The sequence below is a fragment of the Chrysochloris asiatica genome, unplaced genomic scaffold, assembly GCF_000296735.1.
Source record: "Chrysochloris asiatica unplaced genomic scaffold, ChrAsi1.0 scaffold00640, whole genome shotgun sequence".
In the NCBI taxonomy this organism is placed as follows: Eukaryota; Metazoa; Chordata; class Mammalia; order Afrosoricida; family Chrysochloridae; genus Chrysochloris; species Chrysochloris asiatica.
The window spans coordinates 143,598-152,948 of record NW_006409158.1 but is presented as its reverse complement, the minus strand read 5'-3'; the positions used below and the strand labels follow the sequence as shown (position 1 = coordinate 152,948).

At 37.7% G+C, this 9,351-nt stretch overlaps 1 pseudogene; it reads left to right on the top strand.

The window, feature by feature from the left end:
* The first annotated feature begins 3,993 nt into the window (after positions 1–3,993).
* LOC102814966 lies at positions 3,994–5,597 on the top strand (annotated as a pseudogene).
* Positions 5,598–9,351: the final 3,754 nt, after the last annotated feature.

The window sequence follows — 9,351 nt, the reverse complement described above, 5'->3', positions numbered from 1 at the left end:
GACAAGCCACCTCATAACATGGATGAACCTGGAGGACATTATTGTGAGTGAAATTAATCAGTCACAAAAAGAGAAATACCGTATGAGACCGCTACTGTAAACAACTAAGAAAAAGAAATTATACTATAGGGGGTAGTATAGTCTCTGTTGGTTGCTGGCAAGTTGGAGATGGGTGGGGGGAATGGGGGAGGGTGGAGCGCAGGGCAGGGATTGGACGCAGGAGAACTTGGGTGATGGGGAGGGTGGCAATATAAAGGGAGGGAGAGGGAAGTGGGAAAACGGGGCAGATGGGAGAACAATTGGGCATGTTTGAATGGGCCAAATGGGACAGAGATAAATGTCGATATATGCACAGCCTTGGAACTGCAGGGCTCTGAGATACAGGGATTGAGCCATGGTTGGAATCGGGGAGGGGAATCGTGTTAAGATGCTTGGCTGTTTTTTGAATCTTGGTTTTCCTTGCACTATAATACAGAGTAGACACTGGAGGGGGAGAGAAAGGAATAGTCAGAAATATCACACTAGAAGGCTAGTAAGTCCGTCTTCTGCCTATAACTGATTGGAATACTTAAATTGGGGCTACAGCATACCCAATGAATGAGGCTTCTTGCGGAGCCTTTGCAAGACATAAAACTATAGGTAGAAACACGAACCACATCCAGATCTCCAGAGATGAGAAATCTCCACTTGAAAGGACAAGCACACCAGCCTGGAGTGGCTAGAAGAACAAAAGATACTTCTTGAAAGAAAGACCTACAGGAAAAATACAAAACAATAGAGGCAGAGGAACTGTAACTACAAGAACAAACAAATCGTTTCCCTAGGAAACATCAAGGCAAGTATTCGGGTCCTCTCAAAACAAACCCCCTTCCAAGACTAAGACTCAACGGAAATACACGCTCTGATTGGTGACCACACACATCACCAATAGGGGGAAGAGAGGTAAAAGTAGCAATGAAGTGGCAAGCTAAGCCTTACAATGTTCAATGGGCTTCTGTGGACCCAGTTGGGGACCTGCTGGGCAAGCAGTGAGAGGAGACCTGGGGACTCTTGGACCCAGAGTTAGTGGCGTGGCCACGGAGGACTCGAGTGGAGAGTGGAGCTACCGGCTGATGGGAAGAGAGTGCATGGGCACAAGAACACCCACACTTGCAGATAGTACCCACATGACCTGGACCAGATGTCTAGATGATCAGAGCTCAACCATGAGAAGAAAGAAGAGGGAAAAAAAAAAAAAAAAAGAGTGAGCTGATACAATCTGATGATCTTGACCTATACCTACGGATGCAGTGACTCAAAAGAAGGAACAAATCCTTACAGCAAGAAACATTCCCACCCCCTCCACTCACAGAGTGGGCAGAGATGGGCAACTTGGGCATTGGATACCCAAATGGGGAGGGGGGACTATAAAGGCAAGAAGTGAGTGGCTTACAAGCTTTCAAGGGGGAACCTAGAGCTAGGGGGCATGGAGAAAGGCATAATCTGCAGTGAGTACTATCCAATCTGTCTAGGTGGAGCTGATGAACTGAAATACAGATGGGTAACGTGATACTATAATGAATAATGGTTATCAGGACTGATTATGAGGGTTGGAATTGCAAAAGTAGACGTTTTAAAGCAAGGAAGGGAACGATGATTTCTCTAGTCTAGGAGCGGAGGTAGCCAGGGCCACAATTAATTAAGGAATTAAATGAAGAAATTGAGACATATTAATCAAGGAATTGAAATAAAGAAATGAGACACGGGGGAACCTGCGCATGAAGTATTCATTGTTTTTGCAAAGCAACAATGAACTATTTTCTTTTCTTTTCTTTTTCTTTTTCTTTCTCTTTCTTTCTTTTTCTCTTTGGATGGCAGAGCCACAAAGAGTTGTTTTATTATTTTTTATGCACAGACCCCTAGTTAAATTTTTCTCTTGTTGAATCATTCTCTGGTTTATTCATGGTTTTATTAGTATCCTTTTTACTTTATATTTTTGACTCTCCTACACTTTAGTATATTTTCATTAAAAGTTAGAACCGACATATTACCTACATTTTATTCTACTTGAAATCATAGGTAGTTTTAATACCTATATTAGCAATGTTCTTATGACTGCTAGGAGATAGGATTTGTCAATTGAATTACTGCCAGCTTAGGTTTAGTGATTGTAAACATTCTTCCTTATAGCCTTAGTTTAAGGCAATAAAGAATTCTAAACGTGAATAGACCATAAATAAGTGCTGTGGGTACAAGAATATAAACTAATAATAATAATAATAATAATAATAATAATAATAATTAGACTATAGATAAGGGTTGTGAGAATCTACAGTTATATAAATAAGAAGTCTGGTCAGTAAAATAGGGTAATTGTTTTTATAGCCTCAGATTTCCTGAGAAGGGATGTTTCTGTAGGAGGAAGTTAAGGAAGTATAAATTGCACCTGACAATTAGGCTTGATGGCTTAAGATTTGACTAACAAAGGTCAAGAAACATGTAAAGGTTAACTTGCTTCTCAGAGAAAGGAACAGATTTATTTAGGAACAAATGTTAACTAAAAGGTTTCAAGGCACCTGAACGTCTCCTATGCCTTGAGATAATGTCTTTGCTGTGACTTCTCATTCCTGTTGTAAATTTAAGAGTTGCAAACCATAAGGAATGTGCCCCAAGATAGATTGTATTTTGATGTCATTGATTACTGTCAAAACAATGTTTTTTTTTGTTTGTTTGTTTTGTTTTTTTTATTTCTGTAACGGTATATAAGAAGATTTTGAGAGAAGTAGAGCTCTGGTAGCGTAGTGGTTACGAATCGGGCTGTGAACCGCAAGGTCAGCAGTTCGAAACTACCAGCTGCTCCGCGGGAGAAAGATGAGGCTTTCTACTCCCGTAAAGATTTACACCATCGGAAACCCTGTACAGGGTCGCTATGAGTCGGTTCCGACTCCACGGCACATAACAACAACAACAACAGAGTAGGAGCAGTAGCCATAGAATAATATTAAAGCATGTAAGATGAAGACCCATAGACTCCGTGTAATCCCTTATCGCCAACGTTGCACACGTCTTTGGAAAAACCCTGGAATAAGTTTGCTGGGGCTAGCTCCCGGCACAGAGGTCTCTAGGATCATCAATGGAGAAGAGCCAAGAGTGGAAACCTACCCAGAGAACCAGAGATCCCTGAGATGGAGACAGAGACGACAACATGGAGTGATGAAGCGGCTGGGGACTTTGGATCCAGAGAGGGAGAGGGCCTGTGGGCCGAAGACTCGGGGGAGGGGGGGGAGGGGAGAGTGTAGGGGGTGGGTTTCTAGGCTATACCCTTTGGTAGGTTGATGAAGCATGAAGGGGATTGGAACCATGGCAATGAAATGATATACAATGGAATGAATGTAAAACTAAAGTTCTCTCATGTAAACTATCATATAATTCACAATAAAACATAAAAAAATTAAAGATTTTTATGATTCAATAGTGATTAATTGTTATCATGGATAATTTCAATATTCACAACTGTAAAAGTAGAAGTTTTGTAACAAAAAGGGGGGAGTAATTAATCTTACATTCTAGGAACAGAGGACCGTAGGACCATCAAAGGAAAAGAGCACGAGTGAAATGTGGGACCCTATCCAGAGAAGCAACACCAGAGATGGAGGCAGAGATGATGACATGCTGTGATAGAGCAGCTGAAGCCTCTAGACTTATGGAAAGAGAAAAGCTGTGTGCTAATGGCCAGGAGGTAGGCTTGCTGAATGTGCCCTTTGCTTGCTTAAATGATTACATATTTCTGAGTGTTGTTGTGTTAAAAAATATAAATAAATAACAAAAAATAAAACAGAGGTAATAGAAGCAAATACTGTTGAATGATGATGCACAGAGGGTATTGTAATCATTGTAATAAATGATGAGTGTGAAATCAATGATATCCCATGTAAACTATCACACAATTCACAATAATAATCTTTTTAAAAATGAATGAGGTAGGGTGGGCACTGACAACAGGACCCCATCGAGATGGGGGGTGTGGATTCTCCACCAGGGTTCTCAGACTCTGGTGGAGACTTGAGACCACCAGTGGCCAAAATCACTCTGCCTTATGCTAGAGATGCTTTTCCTCTCATTTCATGCAGGCTCCTGGGAAAGCTAGTGCTGCTGCTGCCTGATTCCATCCGACAGACCCTGGAGCCAGGCTGGCACTGGCAGCTGGAGATGGTGGACTCGAGATCTGTACATGAAACCAGATTTCAGGCAACTGTGAAGGTGATCCAGAGTTTGCCAAAAATGGCCCATTCCAGCCAACAAATGAAATGATGCTCAATTCTATAGCTTCTATAAGTAGGCAACAAAAGGACCTTGTAAAAATGTCATGGTCTGGATTCTGGGATCCTATTGGAAGATATAAATGGTATGCATGGAGTTCTTTGGGTGACATAACCAAAGAGGAAGCCATGATTGTGTATGTTTAAGAAATGAAAAAGATTCTGGAGACTATGCCAATGACTGAAAAAGTTGAATTGCTGCATGCCATAGGTCCATTTTATGAAATTGTAGAGGACAAAAAAAGTGGCAGGAGCCCTAATTTAACCTCAGATCTTGGTAATACTCTAACTATTCCAGATGTCAAAACCATGAATGGTAAAGCTGAAAGCAGCGATAGTGGAGCTGAGTCAGCAGAAGAGACCAGAGAAAAAGTGAAAAGAGGAGAAGAAAATGATAATGACAAGAAAATTATGAAAAAATCAGCAAACCATAACATTTTGGGAATGGTTATCACTAAGAGCTATGATAAAGACAGTGCTGTTCCGAATGACCTTTGTACTAGTTCTTCCCTGAATGGCAAAAGTATTGAAGAAGTCAAACTTTTAGTGCAAAACTTTGAACAAACTGGAACAACTACTGTCTGCATTCACCAAAATATAAATGATGATCATGTTGAAGATGTTTCTGGAGTTCAGCATTTCACCACTGATTCAGTGAGTGAAGTATACTATGATTCTATTGAGAAATTTGGACTAGAAGAGCCTTCAGACAACATTTCCTCAAGCAATAGACTATTTTGATATTACTTGAGTGGTGATTCCAATCAGACCTTGCAACATTCTTGTTTTCCTGAAGATGTTCAAGTAACTCCTGTAAATTATAGCACTTGGGATATTCAGGTGGTAGCAGTCGAAAGGAAAGGTTAACTGAAGTATGGAGAAGATGGCAGAAGCAATAGTGGAGCATCATACCAGGAGTAGCGAGGTGGAGAAAATGAGGAGTCCTCTAATGTCAGAAGAGGGAGAGGGCATAGGATGCAACCTTTGAGTGAAGGAGACAAATGTCAACAAATGGGAAGCAGAGGTGATGGAGAACACTGGGATTCAGACTGAGGGTCATGAGGCAGCCTCAACAAACAGATTACTCTAATGCTCATGAGATTGTAAGAAGACATGCAGAATGTCCTTCAGAGACTTCATAAACTGGAAACAATGACTACAGCACAGGTAAAATCACCAACATTACAGGCTAGTAGCCAGCCCTTCTCCTGGTGCATTTTAACTTTTGCTATTGTTTGGCCTTTTATTGCTCAATGGTTGCTGAAGATATATTATCAGAGAAGAAGAAAAGTAAACTGAAGAAATGGCATTTTATTCAAGAAGACTACTGGATCTGAACTATCTTGGAATGAAATGGATTGTGAATTCACAAGAAAGTCATATTTTGTGATGATTACATTTTTTCTATTGTCCACTAGTTTGGTTTGTGTACATATATGTATATTTTTTTGCACTACAATGATAGAATTTTAAGGACTAATTTTGCTGATACTTGAATAATCAATCTTAACTACATTATAAGTAACATACACAGATTTACCCTACACTTAAACTTATGGAACATTGTTAATTATTGTTTGGTAACATGTTTACCTAATTATCTCCCATATAGAATTATAAGTTACTTTCAAACATATAATTGTAATAATGAGATCAGACTTACAAGTGGATATTTTAATTTTCTAAATTAAATATGAGAAAGAATGCAAACCAGGAGTGAATTTCAAATGAGGTTAAATTGACTTTATACCTTAGTAACTGAATTGCCATGCAAGGAATAAGAAACTGGTAGAAGAGTCTTCTTCACAGATTACTTGTGGGTTGCTCAGAGCACTTAATTTCTGGCTCTTTTCTTGGGCATTCACTACTCTAACTCTGGTGCCCAGGCAGCATTGTTAGGAAGTAGAGCTCTACGTCATAGGCTTAACTTTTTAAAAAGATTCACAGTACAGACATAGTATGCTAATGAAAATGATGGAGAATGGACTTAATGTAAGTATGAAAGTATATTCCAAGCATACAAACCATTAATAAGGATTCAATCCAATCATATACAGTTATTCCTTTGTAATCATTTTTATGTAACTGAGGATAACTAGTTTCTGCTTCATGGGTGAATGAAATATAATATAAAAACTTTTTTTGTACTGTTTTTACAAAAGTCAAAAAGGAAAGCACTTTTCTGCTACTGGAAAATGACACAGACTGGACTTCAAACCTCTTAGTGCCTCAGTTTTTTCTTTGGGGCATAATATGTGACATATACCTACTTCACAGGAGAACTGAAAGGATTTTCAAGCCAGCAAGACAGAAGTTTCCATATGATAAGGCCCCCCTAGCTAATGGAAATTTAGCTCCTTTTCCACCCCACCCCCACACTGAGACTAAGAAGACTTTGACTTAGATCCTTGATGACCTTATTTAGGAAATTATTCTTCCTGTGTACCTCAAATACTCCCTCTTCCTGTACGGTATTTTTTGCATATAACACACACATGGAAATAATAGGTGCAGGTATATAATACAAATATCATACAGATGAAATGTACATGCAAGTGAGTTATGCAATTTGGGAAAAAAAGGCAAAATACATGTCATTTGCATAAAAAATATGTAGATTAATTTGTACTATAAATATTTCTCTGATTCAAAGGTTTTGTAGCAAATGATTTTAAAGCATTTTTAATAATTTACAATGGACTGCTAACAGCAAGGTCTGTGGTTCAAACCCACTAGGTGTTTCTCAAAAACCCTATGCAGAGTTGCTATGAGTCTGAACTGACATGAAAACATTTAACAGCAACAATAATGTACAATGTTGGGGATAGCATCATGTGTTTAGAGTATTTTAAATGAGTGAAAGAAGTAATTCACGCCTTGTGTAGACAGAGGTTCTTTGTTTCCCTGAAGAAAAAAGTGTGAAGATACAATATGCTTTTCCCAAAGGTTTCCCCCCAGTTTTTCTTTTATGTAACTTGGTATTTTTTTAAATGTTAAATTCCATTTGATCAATATATATGTCTGTCTAAAAGGATCTATCGATACTTTAAAAGAGCAAAACCAGAAAAACTGTCCTCTAGGGAAAAAAAAAAAAAAAAAATGAAGCTTACCTAACTGAATTATATGTAAAAATAAAGCTTATTCTGGTGGATCAGGCATTATTTTTAAAAATTAGAAACCTGTCTGGTATCAGAAAGTGGTAGCTTTTTGCTTTATACTTAAATAAATAAAAGTGCAAATTCAGAATATAAGCAGTTTGATTCATCAGAAGCAGTCAGGGGTTATTAATTCCTAGGGACAACCATTTGTATCTTATTTATAGTTTAAAAAGCACTTTGCACACAGTTCTTCTATATAAAGATGTAATTATAAGGTATAGTATTGCTCTGATTAACAAAATTCTAATTTAAAAATTTTAATTGAAAGCTAAGTTATTTTTTTTCCAAACTGCTTTTCTGTTTCTTTATTTTAAAACTAAGTTAAAAATACAGATTAATTAAACATTTGAAAAAAAAAAATGAATGAAAGAAGACCTATAATTCACACAATATCAGAACTTGCTCAACATGGATTAAAGATCTAAAGGTAAATCTCAAAACTATAAAGTTTATCAATAAAAATATAGGGACAAACTTGCCATTTATTACATATTGCATACATATACTATCAAACATGACAAAAAAATACAAAAAAGAGAGAACAAATTATATGCTAAAAATTATGACAAATTATTTACTTAAAAACAATAAATTTATGTGAATCTGAAGATTTCACCACAAGATCAGAAGGGAAGCCCACAGACTGGAGAAAAACCTTTTGCAATGACACATCAGACAAGGGACTAATCTCTAAAATGTATGGGAAACTAAAACACATCTAAAAGAAAAATCAAATAATCCAACAAAAAATGGCCACAGGATGTGAATCAACACTCTGCCAAAGAAGACATTCTAGTAGCAAACAAACATATGAAAAAATAATCAATCATTAGCCATAAGAGAGATGCAAATCAAAACTAAAATGAGATATCATCCACACAAACATTAAGAGAGAACCAGAGGACAACAAATGTTGGTGATGATGAGAATTGGTTTAACCACTAGGAAGAATGGTATGGTGCTTCCACAAACAGCTGGAAATAGAAATGCCTTATGATCCAGAAATTCCTCTACTTGGTATATATCCACAAGAAATATGAGTCAGAACATGAATAGATATATGCATACCAATGTTCATTGCAGCACTGTTCATAAGAGCAAAGATCTCTAGACTATCCAATTGTCCATCAAAGGAAGAATGTATAAACAAACTCTGGTAAAAACACACAATGAATACTATGTTACATTGAAAAACAACAATTAAGCTGCAAAAAAAAACACATAACATGGGTGAGCCTTGAGGATATAATGGTGAATGAGATTTGTCAGGCACAAAAAAGACAGATATTGCATAAGTCCATTATTTTAAAAACTTAAGAAAAGTTTTCCATACTAAAATAATAATAATTATCTATGGGTTACCTGGGTTGGAAGGGAAGGGACAGTAACTCTCAGGTCAGGTGATAGACACATGCTAACTCAGGGGATGGGAAGGCTAATACACAAGAAGTGTTTGAAGTATACAGAAGTGGGGAAGATGGGGAAAGATTTTGGGAGGTGTGCAAGGGCTAAATCAAATATAGGTAGACTGTGATGTTTGCACAGCCTTGAAATAGCAAGGCTCCAAGATATTTGTTATCATGGATAATTGCAATTGTCACAACTCTAATGGTAGACGTTGTATATCAAAAAAGGGGTGCCGAGGTCCTATGTCGGGGTCCAGCCTCGACAAGGAAGTGTGGGTGTCACAAAGAAGGGAGATCTGGCGGTGAAAGGGATAGAGAAAGAGAGAGACGAAATATATACAAAAAAGACAGACACACAGATATGATGCAAGCTGGCAGGTAGGCAGATCTGCAAACATATTGCCTAGCATTGCACGCAGAACTCACTCTACCTCAGTCTTTATTCTTTTTTAGGGAGGGATTTGTTACAAAGGAAGGATGTAATTCACA